We start from the raw sequence: 18,350 nt of genomic DNA on the forward strand, positions 1-18,350 counted from the left end.
ACCTGCCTCCAGACCCACTCTCCAATCCCACCCTGCTGGTGACATCAGGACAGGGAGCTGCCCCCTGTGGGCCCATCTCCCCATTGCAGGAGAGTCACAGCCCCAGTCCCCACGCAAAATGCACTGTAACTGCGCCACAGTCAGCCAGGTGATGCCCGTGCGCCAGTCTTTGTCCCCTGTGCAGCGGTGCCCGAGCCGTGTGCTGGACAGACAGACAGACCAGGTTCCACCCCAGCAGGCACTCACGAGCTGTGCACTGCGGAGACGTGACCTGGCCTCTCTGTCCTGAGCCCCGGCTGGTGCCGTCTGTAGGCCGAGGACGGCAGCCCCTCGAGGCTCCGCCACGAGGGCGGACCGCACCATGGACCGTCGCTGAGACCGCCTGGGCCCACACCGCCCACCCCACGGGTCACACAGCCCCCCGACCGGTCACAAACGAATGAGGTTTTCGGGCAGGAGGGGCCTCAGGCAGGAAATGGTTGGGTCCATTCGGGCTTGGACCTGGCATCCAAGCTCAAACCCATGCCCTGGGAAGGAGTGGCCCAAGCAAGGGTTCGTGTGCAGTAGGGGCCACCCCCAGGACCGTGTACGCCATGAGACCCTGGATGTTCAGACAGCTTCCCAGAAACCAAAGGGGCCTCTGCTCTGACCCTTGACCCTCCTCCCTCCCCGGCCAGCCCGGCGGGTGTCCGGCACACCCACGCCGGAGCGGCCGAGACACGAAGAATAAAAGACATAACTGTGACACAAAACACAGATTACATATGTGTGTATAGTATGATGTATTCACATCCACCTGGGGGTTTTCAAAAAGCAGTCATGGAAAGAGCCCTTGGCCTGGGACCCAGGACGTGACTCCTGGCCCCGCCTACACCCCCAGCAGGGCGCCGTCCCCATCTGAGCCTCAGGTGGCAGCAATCCACCGGCCTTCCCTCCCTCCCAGGTGGCACGAAAATGAAAGGCATCAAGTTTAAGTGCAAGTTCTCCCTCGGCAGCAGCAGATCATTAGCGCAGTAGCTCCTGGCCCCAGCAGGCCATGTTCGCAGCATGCCTTAGCATACATTATCCCGCGTGATCCTCCCCATAGCAGTCCTGTGAATTAGACGTAATAATCATAATTAGCCAATATTTATTGAATGCACACTCTCCGCCAGGCACCCCGCTGCCTGCCCTGCAAACTCGACAGCCCTCTGGGGTGGGTGCCCTTCAACAGCATCTCTTGTTTCTCTGCCCCCCACACACTAAAAAATCTGGAGTGTGCGTTTGGTGCCAGGCGCTGGTCTAGGACGAAACAGACGAAACTCACAGAAACGAGCACCGCGCGCGGAGTAAAGGTGGCAGTGGGGACAACCACTAACTGTTAGATGGCACCGGCTTATACTGGGTGAGTCCACTTCCACGCAGAATTTTTTTCCCAAAATACTATAAATGTATTTTCTCTTCCTTACGACTTCTTAATAACACTTCCTTTTCTCCAGCTCACTTCGTCATAGTAATGCAGTGTGTGAAATGCACATCACATACCAGGTATGTGTTAACAAGCCACTGAGCAAATCTGTGAGGCTACTGGTCAGCAGTAGGCTATGAGTACTTAAGATGTGGGGGAGCCAGAAGCTACACACAGATTTTTCACTGTGTTGGGGTCAGCACCCCAAGCCCCGTGTTATCCAAGAGTCAACCGGATGAAGAAAAACAGATGAGGAAAGGGAGGGAAAGAAATAACAAAGAGAAAGCTGCACTGAACAGAGATTCTCAGCCCCATTTTACACGTGGGAAGACTGAGCCTCAGAGAAGCAAAGTGACTCACAAGTGGTCACACAGCTAGGAAGGGGCTGACCCACAGATGGATGTGGGGGGTCTGGCTCTAGAGTCTGCCTCTCCCCCCACCCCCGGCCTCCCACCTGAGCCCCAGTGCACCTGCAGCTCCTGCTGTCTGACGCCCGGGCAGCCTGCAAGGGGTGTCTGGGAGTGCGGGGAAGGAGCACAGGAGGGCCCATCTGACCCTCCAAAGAGCAAGCAAAGACATGTCTGTAAGTTGGGTAACAGCCGCCCCCAGAAGGCAGGAGCCACGGGGTTGAGCCCAGACAATGGAACTGCCCCTGCCCCCCTGCCCTGCCGCTCTCGGTGTGCTCCTTCGGGGCCGCGGCACCTGCTCCGGGCTCACTCTTTTGTTTGCTGGCCGTGACCCCTTGGTGTGTGGAATTCCCAGACTAGAGCGGAAATCCTCTAGTCTTCAATTCCACTGGCACTTGTATTTCACCACCTCCCTCTCCAAAGGCAGAAACGCACACCTGAGTACCTGCCTGGCACAGTGTCACGGGTGGGTGGTGCTCGCTCCCAGTCGGAGAGGCCAGGTGCCCCCATGAGAGAACAGTTGGAACAATTGTAACTTTCGCCGTAATGAAATGTTTGTGCGCTCACCCTCCGGAAAGCATGGTTTTAAGCACTTTAAATGTTGGCAGTCACATCACCTTCAAGGACCCCTTAATAAGGTACTACTGATATCCCCATTTTACAGCTGAGGAAACTGAGGCACGGAGATGAACTACCTGCTCTGAGCTCACAGAACAGCAAAGGCCAGAGTTGGGATCGAAACCCGTCTGGGGTGCAGGTAACAGGGGCTCAGCCTGTCAGCAGAGCACAGAGAAGGGGCCTGCTGAACTGAAGGCGATCTTTGGGGTGGGGGGCTCGCTGGCCTGCGCTCTCCCCTGTGCGGAACTCCTCCCTCCCTGCCTGGGACCCCTCCAGGCTCTAGACGAATTTCCTCCTCTGGCCCCCTGCACCTTCCATCCCAACATCAGCCACCGGCATGCTAGTGACACCTGACCAGTGGTTCTGCAGGACCCCAGAGACAAGCCTGACCCTCGCTATGAGTGATCTTGACAACCAGGATGAGTGACAGAAAGTGTCACCAGAGGAGTAAATTCAGAGGCCAGGGGATAAGAAGTCCCGCTCCCTGACAGGCCAGAGGGCTGCGTCTAGCACGGGGGGACCCTAAGGAGTACCCATTTTTTTCAGGCATGATCTAGAAAACAAGAAAATGGGGGGTGTTTGGGTTTGAAAATAAAGCAAACTCGGGCTCCAGTCCCGATTCCGTGTGTGCTCCCTGTACGGTTTGGGGCGAGTCTCTCGTCATCCCTAATGCCGAGGCTCCTTTTATCTGAATGCAGGACGGTAATTGTTATCACGGGGGTTGGCCGCGCTGATTGAGAAGAGGCACAATTATGCCTAGTGGCTAGAAAAGGCCCAGGCACGTGGTGGGGTCAGGGGATACTCCCCCACCCAGGAGAGCCAGGGGAGGGGGGCCGCCTGCTGTCTCTCCGTGTTCGTGAAAGCAGCGGGGACTGAGAGCTGACGCAGATCAGCTCCAGAACCACAGCAGGGACCTGGTCCCTGAGGACGGGCAGCCCACCTGTTGTCCCAGAGCCACCTGAGCCGGCCAGTGCGCTCGGAGGCAGAGCAGACGGCAGGAGCTGCACCAGCGAGCGCTTCCCCGGGACGACCTCAGTGCTCCGAACCAGGAAGCCTTCGGTCTGGGTGAGACACTGACCCTACCTCTCCTCCATCCATCCACCCCTCCGTCCATCCATCACACCTCATGTCCCTCCTCCCCCCTCTCTGGTGTGCTCAGGAGTCAGGCAAACCTGGGCTGGAATCCTGGGTCCCGCTTCCTAGCTGACCTCGGACCAGTCACTGACCTCTCAGAATCCTCTGGTCCGTGAAGTAGAGGGAAACGAGAAGGGGCTGAGCGAGGATTTAAAGAGGACGCAGACATACCAGCGTCTGGCCTGAGCGACTGGCCATCAGCTGTCCTTTCCCTCTGCTTCAGCATCAGGCTGCCCTGTGTGCGGGGGCAGGACCGGGGCCACCTGCGTGACATTGAGAAACACTTTTAAAACAGGATCTGCATTGCGGGAGCACTGGGCAGCCCCCTGCCGCACCTGGGGAGGGGCGGTGGCCACAGCACTTTGGGGTAGTGGTCCCTCCTGGACTCCCAGCAGAGGGTGCCATCTAGTGGACTGGCAACAGGTGGGGTCCCGCAGCAGGGACAAGGGGGGCTGCCCTGGGTCACAGCAGCTGCTGCGAGCCAGCCACCCGGGAGGTCGCCGCCGCCGCGGGGGCTGCAGGCTGCCCTGGCCGGGAGGCAGTCCAGGACCATCCTAATGACCCCGGGGGTGGCCTGCCTGGCGGGTGAAACCCAGCTCGGTCCTGCCTCCCCGACCCAGCCCGGTTAGAGGTTTCCGGGGAGGGAGGGCAGCTCCGGCAGCTCCCGTTCACCGAGGGTCTGTGGTGTGTCAGATGCAGGGCCGGGGACTTCACAGGGGACCCTGCTGGTGCTCACAATGGCTCTAGACAAGACCTGACATTAGTGCCGTCTTCTGTGAGGAAACTGGAAGCCACTGAGGGTGGGTTTACTCGAAGACCCCAGAATCTGTAGCCACACTCACCTCTGTGTGCCCAGGGCCCCTCGGGCGTACAGGGAAGACTTGGACAAGCCAACTGGAAAAGAAATTAAGGAGTCAATCGGGGCCATTTGAAAGCTGGGTAAATGTTCGGTGACATTAAGGAAATGCTGTTAATTTTTTAACTGTGATAATGACATTATGGTTATGTTTTTAAAAAAGAAAACAGTTCTCTGTTTTTAGAGATAGATACTGAGAAATGCTCAAAGCAAACAACATGGAGCTTCAACAGTGCCCAGGGTGGGGGCAGGGGGGCCGGGGCTGGTGGTGGGGGGCAGGGATTCAGATGGAACAGGACAGTGATCATAGCTGGGTGGTGGGGACGTGGACGTTGCGCAACTCGGGATGGAAATGCGCACTACTTCTACACTTCTGTGCTGTTTCACGCGCTTCACCATTAGAGGATTTGAAAGTAAACAAGTCAAAATAAATGCGGGACAGGAGGCAGTGGAGAGGGACCCAGGGTCTCAGCTGATGTCGGCAGAACTGGGAACAATATCTCCAAGTGAGGAGGGGACCAGGGGGGGCCGGCAGAGGGGACCGGGGTGCCCAGGCCCTTCCTTCCTCCCTCAGGCCCTCCTGCCCTCGCAGACCCTCCAGGGCCCTCCGTGGCCCCTCTGCCTGCGTCCCCACGCCATCCTGTGCTCCCCCCACCTTTCTCCCTGCCGGGGCCTCCCGCACCCCCCAGGCCTTTCTACTCCTCTCGCCCCGCACCCACTGGGCCTCCAGCCCCTTCCTGTCCCCTGCAAGCCCTTCGCTGGCTCTCCCGGCCGAGAGCACCTCCCTTCCCCAGGGCAGGGCTTGGGGACCCTCCCCGAGACCAGTGGAGCCAGGCTGGGGAGGGCTCGGCTGTACAGTTTTCAAATACTTTTTCGCTTTTGGGGGAACATAGGAGTCTGTGCTTTTCATGTAAAACGGTGTTTTTCCCTTAAAACGGTGTGCACCCCGCTGCCCTGACTACCCCCACTCCCTCGCTCCCCCCCCTCAGCCTCCCTCTGTCCTGCCCGGTCCTGCGGCTGCAAACTGACTCACCCTGGGCCCCAGGTCCACAGCACTCTCCCCACCCCCGCCCCCCGGGACCACCACACCCTCCTCCTCGCCCCCTTCCTGGCCCTTTGGCAGCTGCTAGACCCTCGGCACCCTGGTTTCCTGGACTCCCCCAACACCCCTCACTTCCCACTCTGGGAGACCGGCCGCCAAACAGCTCCGGGACCCTCCGGCAGCGGGCTGCATTGCAGCGCGGCTCTGCGAGGGAGGGGCGCAGCCCCGCAGCCACCCCAGGCAAAGCGGCCGCCCCTCCTGGGGCCCCCAGCCCAGGGCAGCTGGCCCCCCGCACGCTTCTGACGCAGTTGAAAGCGCCACTACAAAAGTGAAAAACGCCGGTCCCTCCTGCCTGTCTCCCCCTCCTCACTTTCCGGGCTTAAAACGTGGCCCAGGCAGCCCCCTTGTGGCACTTGGGGGCGCCACAGACTCTTTGGCTGGCACCTGGAGAGTTCAGACCGTCTGCTTCCACTGCACCGTGAGTTGGCACAAATCCTAAATGACCCAAGCCTGCCTGGTCGGGGGCAGCGGGTCCCTCCCCCCTTCCCCAGTCCACATGTCCCCCCCTGTCTGCCTCTTTCCCTCCCACCCTGTCTCTGCTGCACTGGGACTCCCGTGCGGCGTGGCTGACAAGCAGACAGGTGTCTGGAGGCTGCAGCAGTGGGAAGGGGCGGGAGAGGGGCTAGTGAGGACCGGGGCTCTCCCTGCAATGACGTGCCTTCTATCCTTGCCTCCCAGAAGGGGAAACTGAGGGGCCTCGGCTCAGAGGGGCTCTCTGCATCGGAGAGGGGCTCTCTGCATCGGAGAAGGGGCTGGGACTCCCCCCAAGAGTGGGTTCTCTCGTGGCTCGCTTCCCTGTGGTGAGGGGCTGCACTGCAGATGGTCCCCCCCCTGCCTGGACCCAGTCCTCAGCCCCTCCACAGCCAGCTCTCCCCAGGAGGAGCTCCAGGCCCCCCGCCCTGCTCCGTCCTCTCTGACTCACTGTCCACACACACGAGCCCCAGCCCCTCCCTCTCTGCCTGCAATCTGCGTGGAGGTGGGCAGGGCCCTCTGCACATCAGGTTAATAATGCCATTTTCATAAGCCTCTGCCCATAGGTGCTACCACCTAATTTTAAATCTGCCCTTCAAACGGATTGGGCCACAGAGGAGCTGGGATCTCAAGCACCGCTGGGAGGTGCTTAGCACTAATCAATCCATCCCCTGCCCACCCACACCCCCCCCCCACCAGCCCTCAGCACAGCCTCACTGAGCAGTCTTCAGCAGCAGGGTGTGGTGGGGAGCCTCGGACTCACTGGGGTTCCAGTCCCACTCGGCCTCACACCAGCTGAGAGACAGTGAGTACGGGACTTCCCCGCTCTGTGCCTCAGTTTCTCCATCAGTCCAATGGGGGTTTGAGGCTGCTGCTGACTTTCTGCCAGGGAGAGTCCTACGCAGACAGCCCAGCTCAGCCCTCGGCCCCCATCTCGGGCTCTGTAAGTCTCAGATGCCAGCACCCCCTTTGATCCCTCGATTTACCGTGACTCACTCCCTGTCTCTTCCCCCACCAGACTGAGCTTCGAGGACGGGAAGCCGGCCGGCATCCAGCCTCCAGCCTTCGTGTCCAGTTTCCCACTCGGGTCTGGGCCCGGCAAGGTAGGTGCACTATGGTGGCTGGGGGTTAACGGCATGGGTGGGCGACGGTAGCCCATAGCCTGTGAGATGCCTGGACCCCCGCAGGCTCCTCTCCCTCTAGCGCCCCCTGTCTGCCCTGGCCATTCTAGGAAGCTGCAAGGAAAGTTGTTTCTTTACGCCTCACCCCCCGGCCACTCGGGCTGCTATATACAATGGAAGTTCTTGCTTTATTAAACACAGATGTGGGTTTACATGTCATTTCTACCACGTACTGCATCCGCTGTGAGCTCACAGGCCCAGGGCGGCCTCTGGCTGATTTGTTGTGTGCGGTAAAGCCGGCAGAGGGGTCTGCGCCATGCCCAGGGCCCCCTTTGCATCCGGAGAGGGGTCTGGAAAAAGCCAGACCGGTTTCTTTCTGGTGACACTTTTTCCATGCGTGCCTCCCTCCCTGAGTCCCTGCGGCTCCTCTACAAGCAGTGGAGAAGCGTCTGATGTGAGCTAGGCTCACTTCGAGTTGGTGGGGAGCCCCGCTCGCCCCCTTCCCAGAGGAAAACCCGACGCTCAGAAGCGGGAAGGGGTTTGCCATGGCCGCCGCTAGAGACTGGGAGTGGGGGTGGGTCTGCCTGGCTCCGGAGGCCCCCAGCCCCGAGGCAGCTGCTAGCTGGTGCCGGCTCTGTCGCCGCTGCAGGGGCCGCGGGCTGACCAGGGGCGCCAGCCGCTCCGGCAGAAAACTCAGGAGTTTTGCATACAGAGCATTCTCCCTGGCAACTGGCAAAGGGGCCAGAAAAAAAAAAAAAAAAAACCGAGAGGGCTCTGAAACCGCTTCAGAGAGAGATCCAGAGCCGCTGGACCCGGGCAGGGAGACCCGCGCCCTCCCCTGGGCTCTCTGCAGAACAGCAGGGCAAAGGGCGCCGTCCCAGCTCCCGATCTTCAGGGGCAGAGGCGCCGGCACAGGTGTAGACAGTCGCGGTCCGGATGGGGATGGGGACGGGACCCGATGTTGACCCTTGACGCAGGGCTGGCTTTACCGCACGGAAAGGAGAGAACTGAGAGGGAGCCAGCTGCCTGCAAAGAGCGGGGGGCAGAGGGGGCGAGGGGGCTGCGAGAGCCACGGAGGCAGATGCAGAAAGCAGGGGAGGGCTCAGGAAAGCGGCGGCGTGCGAGTCCCGCGCGGGCTGCTCGGGGAGAGAGGGAGCTCCCTGTTACGGGAGGCATCCGAGCAGAGAGCGGCAGGCCGGTTCTTGGCCGGGAGGCTGCAGCGCGGCTCCCTGCCCGGGCTGGCAGCCTGCACGTCTAGGCCTTTGAGCAGCTCCTACGGAGCTAAGTCCCAAGCGAGTGAGCGAGCAGAGCTAGCGAGAGAGCGGGGCTGGCCGCGGCGAGGCAGGCTGGGGTCAGAGCAAGGATGCCCGGACTTTCCCGTGTACCTTGCCCTGAGCTGAATGGCAAAGACACCGATGGCTGGTGGAGCGCTTCAGTCACAATGAGGCAGTGAGGGAGAGGAGCGGAGAATGGGGGTGAGTGCTTGGGGCCAGCAGGGGGGAGGTGGAGGGCTGTCCTGCAGCCAACTCCCCATCTCAAGGGCTGAGCCACCTGGAGAGGCCAAGTGCCTGCCCTGGCTCCCAGGCCCAGAAAGGCTGGCCTGGGTCTCTTCTGGGGTGAGGCTGGTGTAGACAGAGGGTGGGGGCAGCCTTCCAGGGGGCACACAGCAGGAAGCGGGGGTCTCCTGAGTGGAAGGGCCAGCCAGTTATGAAAAAAAAAAGGGCCCTTCCCTGGAGACTGGGCCACAGCCACCAGCCCAGCCAGTCGCTGGACTGTGAGGTGGATGCTCCAGGGACTCCTGAAAGCCCCCGAGTGGGGCCAGGCCGAGGGTCCTGCCTGGTAACGAATGAGGCTGCTCTGGAGTTGGGTGCTGGCTCTCCAGTCCCGTTCATGGGAACTCAGTTCCCAGGAACTTGGGGTGGACTGGGCCTTTATCAGGGGACCCCCGCTAGATGAGGCTCTGTTCTGCAGTTTTTAAAGGAGTTTTCTCGTCTTTGTTCCCAGTGCAGACACCCAGCATGTGTGTGTGAGTGTGTGTGTGTGTGTGTGTGTGTGTGTGTGTGTGTGTGTGTGAGAGAGAGAGAGAGAGAGAGAGAGAGAGACAGGCTGGCTGAGGGGCCAGCATTCCTGGCCCCCGTCATAAGCAGGCTGCTCACCCTCAGGGCTGAGAGGTGCCTCTGAGCCCCTCCCTAAGGTAGAAAGACTCAGGAAGGTCAGGGGCACCAGGGACAGAGCCCCTTGCCACTGCTGCCTAATTGCCCTGCTCCTGATAACGGGAGCTGCGGGGGCGCTGCCAGCCTCGGGGTCCCAACAGCTGCTCCGGGCCGCCGTGGGGGGGCAGCATCGTGTTGCAGGTGGAAGTGCAGGCTGGCTCCCTGCAGACAGACAGACAGACAGACAGACTGCCACCCCGCTTAGGTGCTGCTTGGGAGAGCATTTGTTTCTCAGAATCTAGTGTTGTTGTTTTTCATCATTGTTGTTGTTTCAATTGATTAAAACACTAAAATTGTGAAAATGTTTGGCAAAGTGGTGTTTACATGCGTGCTGCAGCCTCTGCGGCACTACCTGGGGGTGCGGAAGAAGCTGCGCACACGGTAAATCATACAAAGAAAATGTGTTTCTGGTTGGGGAAGCTGGTGGCTTAGGAGAGGACGCAGAATGGACTAGGGTGAATATGGAAATGTCGGCCGCCCTCGTCCCTCACCAGCCAGAGGCCACAGGATAGCGAAACCTTCGGCCCTGACCCGCAGGCTGGCTGGGGAGGGGCTCCTGGACGAGGGTGCACTGTACCAGCCTCATGTCCCAGTCGGTCCCCACGCTCCAGACACACACAGCCAGCCTCCCTCATCCTAATGGGAGAAGCCAGGATAGAGAGTTTGGGCTTGAAGCTGGGGCCACAGGGGTACACGCGGCTCAGGGCCACGCGGCAAACAGCTGCGGCAAAAAGAGCCCGGAGCCCGCACTGCAGAGTAAATAAGCCCAAAACTCAGGAGAGAGGGGCCTTTGTGCGCAGCTGCCGAGGACGGTCACTTCTGTGCGAAAGGCGACATGCAAGCCCGCTCCCCAGGGGCACGCTGGCTGAGGCACAAAACCCTCATTTAGGCCCCCCGCCCCGGGGGCCGTTTCTGTGAAACTGAGCCCCAGTCGGGTTTAGCCAGAAGTTCTTCCAGGAATGAGGAACCTCTGGGGACTGGAACCCCCGTTCCTCCGAGCCAAGCCCTCCAAAGTCTGTAAAGTCCGAGCCTAAAAAATCTGCCAAAGAGAGCAGCCTGACATTTTATATACATTTAAAAAATTAAATAAACGGTCGCCAAACTTTTTAGGAGAGCCCAGTTCAAGCTGGTGGGGCAGCCCCTTCGAGGGCCCTCCAGTGTTGGGGAAAGGCCGGCCTCTCCCTTGGGGGCTGCGCTGGAGCAGGGGCACAGAGTCTTCCCCTGGGGGGCTCCAAGAGGAGCCACCCGTCTCAGGAGGGAGGGTCGAGCGTTTCAGGAGGACATGAGACAGGCAGGGCTACCGCTCCTGCGCTGGGTGACTCCTGGGTGGCATTTTTTCTTGGAACCCACAGGAGAATAGGGTTCCTTTTTTTATTAGCAGGAAACTGAGGCACAGAACATCTTGGGGTCTTTAAAAGATGCACGGCTCTACGTCCGCTCTGTGGCGGGTTTGTGTTTAAGATGGCCGGCCTCTCAGGTGCCCTTACCCCAGGGATAGAAAAGGGACCAAAACCTTGAACACATGAGTGACTTCTGCTCCCCCCAAGGGCAGGTAAACCCTGTACCCCCAGGGTGAGGGGCCTTGGCATCCTCACCCTCTACCTCAAACCCTGTGTTCTTTCTAGAACATGCCACCGTTGCTTAGGTTGCAAGCACCACACCACTCCCAACCATGTCCTCTCCCCAAGCCTGTCACCAACACCCCAGCTAGTGGCCCTGCTGTCACATGCTGGGACTTGCTTCGTTGTCATGTTCTGGGACCAGCTCACCTCCCTATGGCAAGGAGCAGACCACCAAAGACACCATCAACCACTTCCCAGCTGTAATATGGCCCCGAAAACCCATCACTGGCACTCATAACCCTGAGAGGCTGGACCCCAGACTCCGAGTTTCGGGGTACCACACACGCAGCTGCCGGCAGACACGGAGGGACTCTGGTGTGTGCACTTGAGAGGGCGGGACAGGGTCGTGGGGCGCCCGCCTGGGCCTCCCCGGGTGTGTGTTCACAGTGTGATAATAGTGTTCTGAGGACTCACCGGGGGCCGCAGTGCAAACAGCTCCCCTCCAGCACGGCCCATCGGCCCCAGGCAGATGAGGAGGTGGTCTTCCATGACGGGGAGTCAGATCCAGGCAAGACAGGGCACCGGGGGTCCTGGAAAGGGACAATGGAGAGGGGCCAGTGAACAGATGGCCAGTGTCATGGATTCTAGAAAAATGCAGGACGCTGTCTGGGACTAGGAAGACATGTCACGCAGAGTCACAATTCAGGGACTGAGCTTTGCTGAACTCTGCACAGGGTTTTGGGGGGAAGCCTCTGTGCTTTGGGTATGAAGGCTGAGGAGAGGGGCACAGAGAGGGGCTGGGAGCTGAGGGCGAGCCACGGAGCCGGGGACTGGTCAGAGAAGGGCATGAGGAGGTAGGGGCTTCCGGCCAGACCCTGAAGGGTCCTACGTGCCGAGCTAAGCTCTTGGCCCACGTCCCAGACGCCACGGGAAGTCAGATGAAAGATTTAAAGCAAGATAGTGATGAGGTCAAAACAGCATTTTAGAAAAATCACTCAGTGAAAATAAAGTTTGCAAACTGGTTAACGCAACGATCTCGGCTCCAGGACTCGGGTTAAAGGGACAGTGTCCACAGGTGACAGCCAGCCTGTCACCGCAGGGGCATTACCAGTGACAAAACACGGGACCCCCTTATTAGATCTTCCTGAGTGGGCAACAGGGAGGCAGAATTATATTAATTAAAACCCTGGTTCGTGACAGGCCCCCGTCATAAATCTAGGGCAGGGACACTAATGTTTTATGGATTCACGTGTATCTGTTTTCTTACATAACAAGCAGCCATGAACCTGGTGGCTGCCCCAACGGCGGGGACTTTTTGACCAAAGCTTCTACTGCACACACACGCCACCCCCAGCACACACACAGAAAGTGGGGGGATTTTCCGCAGGAGAGGAGGGGCTGGGCTCTTAGAAAGAACAGCAGAGCGGACGACGGTCCTCCAACGGACGTCAGTGTTTCACTCAGAACTGGATTAATCATGACCTTTTGTTCACAAACACTTCCTCGTCCCCGGCCCAGGCGCGTCCCTGCTCTATTGTGCTAATTTATGCACTCACGTATTCATCTGCAATAATGCCTTACACACTCGGGGGGCCCCTCCTCCAAGCCAGACCTCAGCAATTACTTACACCTGCCTCCGCCATCCGTCCCCTCGGGGGGGAGAAGCCGGGGCCTACGTGACAGCAGGGAGGAGGCGGTTAACCCAACTTGGGGGCATGCGGACGCCAGTGTCCTCTTGAGGGACAATGCGGACCCTCCCCAGGCAGATTCCTTGAAGAAGCTGCACAAAAAAGAAATGTACACAATGACACAGTTACTGCAAAAATAAGCAGAATCGTACACTTTAGAGGTCTGTGTCTATACATATGCAAATGCCCAGGAAAAAAAAGTCTGAGACCATAACCCTGAAGCCCGTAATTGGAGTTAATATGTGGAGGTGGGAGGGGCTGGGACAGGAGGAGGAGTGGGTTGAGGCTGGCTTTGGCTTTTATCGGCAGTGTTTGATTTTTCGTAATGAGTGTATTAATTACCGATGCGTTTCTCGCACCATTAAAAATAAACATTTGCAAGTGGGTTTTTTTTTTTTTGCTGTTGTTTTGCACAAACACTAAAAGTACGTTTTGGCTGATGGAGCAGGAATGGACACACCCCCAGAACAAGTCCTGCAGACATGGGGGGTTGATGTGGTCCCCAAGATTGCTCCCGTCTTCATGTCACACGTTCTGAAGCTGGGGCCCGGGGGGCCCCTGAGCGGCACGTCAGTGACAGGAGGCCAGCAGGTGCGCGGCTGCAGGCTCTGCTCTCACCACCCGCGGGCCCCCCACCCGGCAGAGCTGCCTGCAGTATCTGCAATGCGCCCGTCAGGGAGCACTTTTCCCTTTTCGGTCTTTAGGGAGAGGCCCCGAAAGCTAATGTGCTGGCTTGAACCCTCAGGAATTAGCTGATGGGACAAGGACGGGACATGAGATGGGCCTGGGGGAGCGGGACACAGGCGTCCAGGGAACAGCAGCCACACAGCTCCTGGGCCGTGCTGGGCCCCAACAGCTCCGACCCCGGGCAGAACGCACAGCAGCCCCGGTTCCCCCCAGTTCTGACCAGGAGGCCACGTGGCAGAGGTGTTCCGAACCTCTCCACTCTGAGACAGGGGAGCAGCCTCGCAGGCCTCCACCGGCCCCCTCATGCCCAGGGCAGCACATGGAGGTGCCCACCTCCCCTCAGAGCCCACCGGCACCCCCTCTGGCTGCCTCAGGGGTCAGAACCCTAGATGAGCACATGCCAAGCCCACTGTCACCTACAGATAAGACACCACGTGAGGCTCAGGGACCCAAGGACACTTACACAAGGCCCGCTCCGAGCCCAGAGGAGCCCGCACCCCCCCCCCCATCCCTGCATCGGCACAGAGCAACCCACTGGCTAATTGGTTAGAATGTCTCCTCCCACTAGGCTAACGCAGAGGGGGCCCTTCTAAAACTTTTCTCCCCTCTGCTGGCAGGCACCTGTTTTCCACCGGGACCTTGTGTGCCTGTTGACCAAGGTCAGCAGCTCTCTGTCCCCTTCTCTGCACGTGAGACTCCGCCATTTACAACACAGCAGCGTGCTCAGGATTGGGCTGGTCCCCTGCACCCTTCCCAGGGTCTGTGGTGGTTTTTCACATGCAAAATACACTTGGGATAAATAATAACAGTAAACTGCAGTGCCCAGAATGATGTCACCTGTACCACCTCCAGGCAGGAGTCACTCCTCCCACGTAAATCCAGGTGACGGCAATACAGCCACACAGTTGACTCCAGAGAAGGCCCTGGGGACCCAGGACTGACCCTCCCTGCCCCTGCTCCCCTTGTCTTCCCTCTGGACGCTACACAAACAAGAAGGGCTTTCAAAGGGACAGTGAAGAGACAGAATAAGAAGCATCCCTGTGTGTCTACTGTATACATCCCTGTGTCGAGCGTCTACTGTATACAAAGCATTTGATGTCATTCTGCTTAAGGCATCTGTCTGAGGAAGGCTGTTCGCCCTGCAGGAAAGGGAGGGGGGACTTACAGTCCCTGGGCTGGGGTCACCCACCTCCCCCCGGGGCACATGCCCTCTCTGCCCCTGAGTGGGCCCTGGGAGCCCCCATCCCAAAGGTCTCAGGTGTCAGCCCTCTTTCCTGCCCCAGGGAGAGATCTGAGCAGCTCCCTGGTCACATGCCTGACTCTGCATTTTTAATTACATTCCTACATTACAGGGGCAGAACCCCTAACTCTTTAAGGCCTCCCCTTCCCCGAAAGACCGTCAGTATGACAGAGCAATCTCATGTACCTGGTCGGCGGCGAGGTCAGCCTCGGAGGGCCCCGCGCACCTCTGGGCAGGTGTGGTCAGGAATCCGGCGACTCACTGCCCCCCAGGGCAGCGAGCCTCGGCTGTGGGAGCAAGGGCTCACGTTAGTCCATTCTAGGGAGTGTGCACGTTTACAAACTGTTCAAATATACAAACGAGAAGGGGGGGGGAATCATTTTTCAGACCTTAGATTCCATCCTGGGCCGGGCATCTGCTCCCTTCCTGGGAGAAAGCCGCTGCCTCACCTCTGGCCACCTGGGAGGGAAGAGAAACTGCTCAGAGGTCTCCGCCAGGGTGGAGCCCACCCACCTGAGCCACTGCCTCGAGCCTCATCACTGCCAGAAGTCCTACTGTGCACTAAGAGAGGGCGGGTGCAGAGCGGTGCCTACAGACCGACGCCAGGGGCCAGAGCAGAACAGGGTGGGGTCCCGCTCCCTGGACGTGGCGGGGCTCCCAGCTGAGGGTGCACCACTTGCCTGGGAAGGTGATACTTCGAACTGCCTGGGAGTCAAAAGTCAAAGGTCAGGGAGCTAAGAGGGTCACTCAGTGTCACACAAGAGGCCAGGCCCTAGCCCCACATTGACTCAAAAGTCCACTTACTGGAGAGCAAAATGGGGGTCCCACACAAACGGGGGAGGGTGCTGGAAAGAGCACTAGTGGGGCCCTGGGTGGGTAGGTGCGTGGTCCAGGTACTGTTAGAGATGTGAGTGGCTTAAGGTATGTCCCAGGCCTCAGTTTCCCCTTCTGGAAAATGGGATAACGAAAGGCCCTCCACAGGGTGTTCTGTTCTAAGAATGACAGAATGAAAACGGTGCCAGGCACACAGAAAATGTGGGAGCCACCTCACAGAGGCACCAGACGTGGCATCCGGGACCGGGGCTCCCGTGACAAAGGCATTAATTTATCCAATAACTTTCCAGAAAGAAGCCAGGTCCCAGCCCAGAGGACGGAAGCAAACCCACTGAATACTTGCATCAAAGGTAAGACTGGGGGTGGGGGTCCCATGCTGACCTCCCCGCCGGGGGTGGGGCATGGGCCTGGGGGGGGGCTGGGCATTTAATGGGGTGGGCAGGTGATTGGGAAGAAATGTTAAAGGGTCCTTCTGTCTACAGAAAAACCTTGGCGAGGGTTACTCAGTACCTTGGTTCAAACACGTGAGCAGCTATACTTAGCATGTCCTGGGCCAGCTGTCCTACCCTCCGCCGACACCCAAATTAGCCAAAAGGCATCAGGAATGACTCCATGAGCTTTTGGGGGAGACGCAGGCAGACTCCCATTGGGCCACAAGGAGGGCTGTGTGGACCATAGAATGACATGGGCCTCTCTGGGCCTGAGGGTCCCTCAAGGTCCCTGGAGGGCCACTGCCCACCCGACGTGGGACGTCTGCTCCCGCTCTCTCAACGCCACCCCCTGGCTTCGAGTGTTAGCCCTGCCTCCTGCTTCCTGAAAGGGGCCGGCTGAACCTCCAAATTCAATGTTGGGCCACACCCACATGGTAAGGAGTGCAGTCAGTAACAGGTCTGAGTGGCAAGGGTCCTGCTTGTCCCGGCACAGACACTGTGGCGACATCTGTTGGAATTAACGAAATGCAATGACCTGTTGGGACATCGGCATCCACGCCCCCCCCCCCAGCCTCAGTCACCAGCCATATCGCCGGGGGTTCAGTAGCCAGGGTCTGAGAGCCAAGGCCACCTCCAGTCACAGGTCCTGGGCAAGGTCCCTCCCCCTGGACTCGCATGCAGTCCTTCTCCAGGCCAGGCACTGCCCCACACAAGACCGGGGCCCCCATTCAAGTCGGCCCCGCGTGTGAAGATGGTGTTTGAACGGGTGCTGGGAAGGGGACGGCACGGGAGCCCGGACGACAGGACACGCCCCCACTGTGCTAGGTGCCTCCCGATTTACTGAGGGATTGACACGCCTGTGTCCCCTGGGGAAAAGGCCCCCTTCCGCTCGTCAGTGGGGACCCTGAGGCCAGACTCTGCCCCCACCCGCCTCGGGGTCTCCTCCGGCAGACAGCGGCGGGCTCGCCCAGGCGGCAACAGACCACCAAAGACAGGCCTGGATCCCCCGAGGCCCCTCCCTGCCTGGGCGTCAAACCCGGGCAAGGTCTGGGTAAAACCAGCCAGCCTGTGCTCCCGACAGCAGCTAAGATGTGGGACCCTCTGATTAAATGACGTGGAAGAACCCCAACTCCCAAAAGCAGCCACTGGTGCTGAGGCAGGGTGGCAGCCCCTTAGTTCTACCTGCTCTGCCCAGCTGCCCCCAGACCACTGCACCCCAGGGTCACCCCTCAAGCACCTCTCAGGACCCCAGAGGAACAGGAGCAAAATGAGAAGGCCGTACCCAGCCCTCCTGGCCACTCTGGGGAAACTGAGGGCCCAGGAGGACAGTCCTGCTGAAAGTCAGCGTGGGTCCGGCTGGCAGCTGGCTGGCTCCTCCCTCCGGCCTGATTGCCTTGAAAGGCCAGCACACCGTCGGGAGCCGCTGATTGGCCCTGCCGATTAGGGCAGCTCAGGGGAGGACACTCTCTCTGTGACCCCTCTCCCAACCCCTCCCAGGGTTATTCTGGGCCGGGTGATCCAGCTGCCCCCTAGAGCTGCCAGTCAAGGAGCGGGGCCCGGGAGAGGACAGGGACTTATCTGCAGGAACACTGCCCGGGCAGGGGCACTGCCCTTCTTCACCTTGATGACTGGAGGAGGTGAGGGGCTTCGGGGACCCTCCCCAGGAGGCCCCCCCAGCTCAGTCTGGGGTTGGAAGAGAAGCCCTGGGGACAGCCCTAGCTCTGCCGTCACTCCCTGCCTGTCCTGAGTCATGGCAACCCCCTTCCAGAGCCTCCGTTTCCCCAGTGATGCCCAAGGCCCAGCGGGGCAGCAACAGGGAAACCAAGGAGCCCCAGCTTGAGCCTGCCAGTGGCACCTCTTAACCTTGACTTTTTAGTTCAACAAAGAACTAACTACAGCCTGTGCCCTCCCAGGGCCCCAGGGTGCCCACCCCCCGGCAGCAGGACCCGAGAAGTCGAAAGGCCAGGGGAGGGTATTCACAGTGGGGTCGCCCAGCTCCTGAGACCTCAAGGCTGTGTCCCCCCAACGCAGGTGGCTCTGAGCACATTCCTGCAGCCAACGGGGTGCTCGCCCGGTGCCGGCCCCGACGCCCACCCTGATGGCCCAGAGAGCCAGGGGCTCCCACGTTAATGCTGGTGTCTGAGAGGCGAGGAACGGGGAACGTGGAATGGAGAGCCCCAGTCTCCCTCCACCCCCTGCACGCCACATCTCTACCTTCTTTCTCAGCAACTGGGGCCTCGCGCCCTCCTCCCCTGCCCTCACCTCTCCCCTAATCCTTCCACTCCCCACCCCAGGCTCAACTCTGCTCCTAAATATCCTCCCATCTCCTCTTCCAAGCTCTATTTTTAAAATCCGATTTCCTTTACTGTACAAGTGAGCTGACAGAGAGCGGTATTCGCAGAGGGGTGGGCCCCTGGCGCCCCCCCCCACAGCCAGCCCTTCATAGACGCACGTTGGCGGCCCTGACCCAATGGGCCACTTGCTCAGAGGCAAAGCAGGGTGCTGACCTGACGGAGGCGGCGCTGGGCACGGCAGGTGA

At 59.6% G+C, this 18,350-nt stretch overlaps 1 long non-coding RNA gene and 1 other non-coding gene across 4 annotated transcripts; both read right to left on the reverse strand.

Annotated features, from left to right (window-relative positions):
- Positions 1-574: 574 nt before the first annotated feature.
- On the reverse strand, positions 575-14,829 carry LOC119037852 (uncharacterized). 3 transcript variants are annotated; one of them, XR_008391774.1, is made up of 7 exons: positions 14,733-14,829; positions 13,928-14,095; positions 12,560-12,711; positions 11,406-11,521; positions 4,449-4,500; positions 3,645-3,869; positions 575-1,092 (listed from the first exon to the last, which is right to left on the reverse strand). It is a non-coding gene; the product is annotated as an uncharacterized LOC119037852 (long non-coding RNA). The 3 variants fall into 3 exon arrangements; XR_005080307.2 differs by lacking the exon at positions 13,928-14,095 and having other exon boundaries at positions 3,778-3,869; XR_005080305.2 differs by lacking the exon at positions 13,928-14,095.
- On the reverse strand, positions 12,372-12,448 carry LOC119038021 (small nucleolar RNA SNORD112). Its single transcript, XR_005080347.1, has one exon. It is a non-coding gene; the product is annotated as a small nucleolar RNA SNORD112 (small nucleolar RNA).
- Positions 14,830-18,350: the final 3,521 nt, after the last annotated feature.

The sequence above is a fragment of the Artibeus jamaicensis genome, unplaced genomic scaffold (genome assembly GCF_021234435.1).
Source record: "Artibeus jamaicensis isolate MK-2021 breed Jamaican fruit bat unplaced genomic scaffold, CSHL_Jam_final contig_444, whole genome shotgun sequence".
Taxonomy (NCBI): Eukaryota; Metazoa; Chordata; class Mammalia; order Chiroptera; family Phyllostomidae; genus Artibeus; species Artibeus jamaicensis.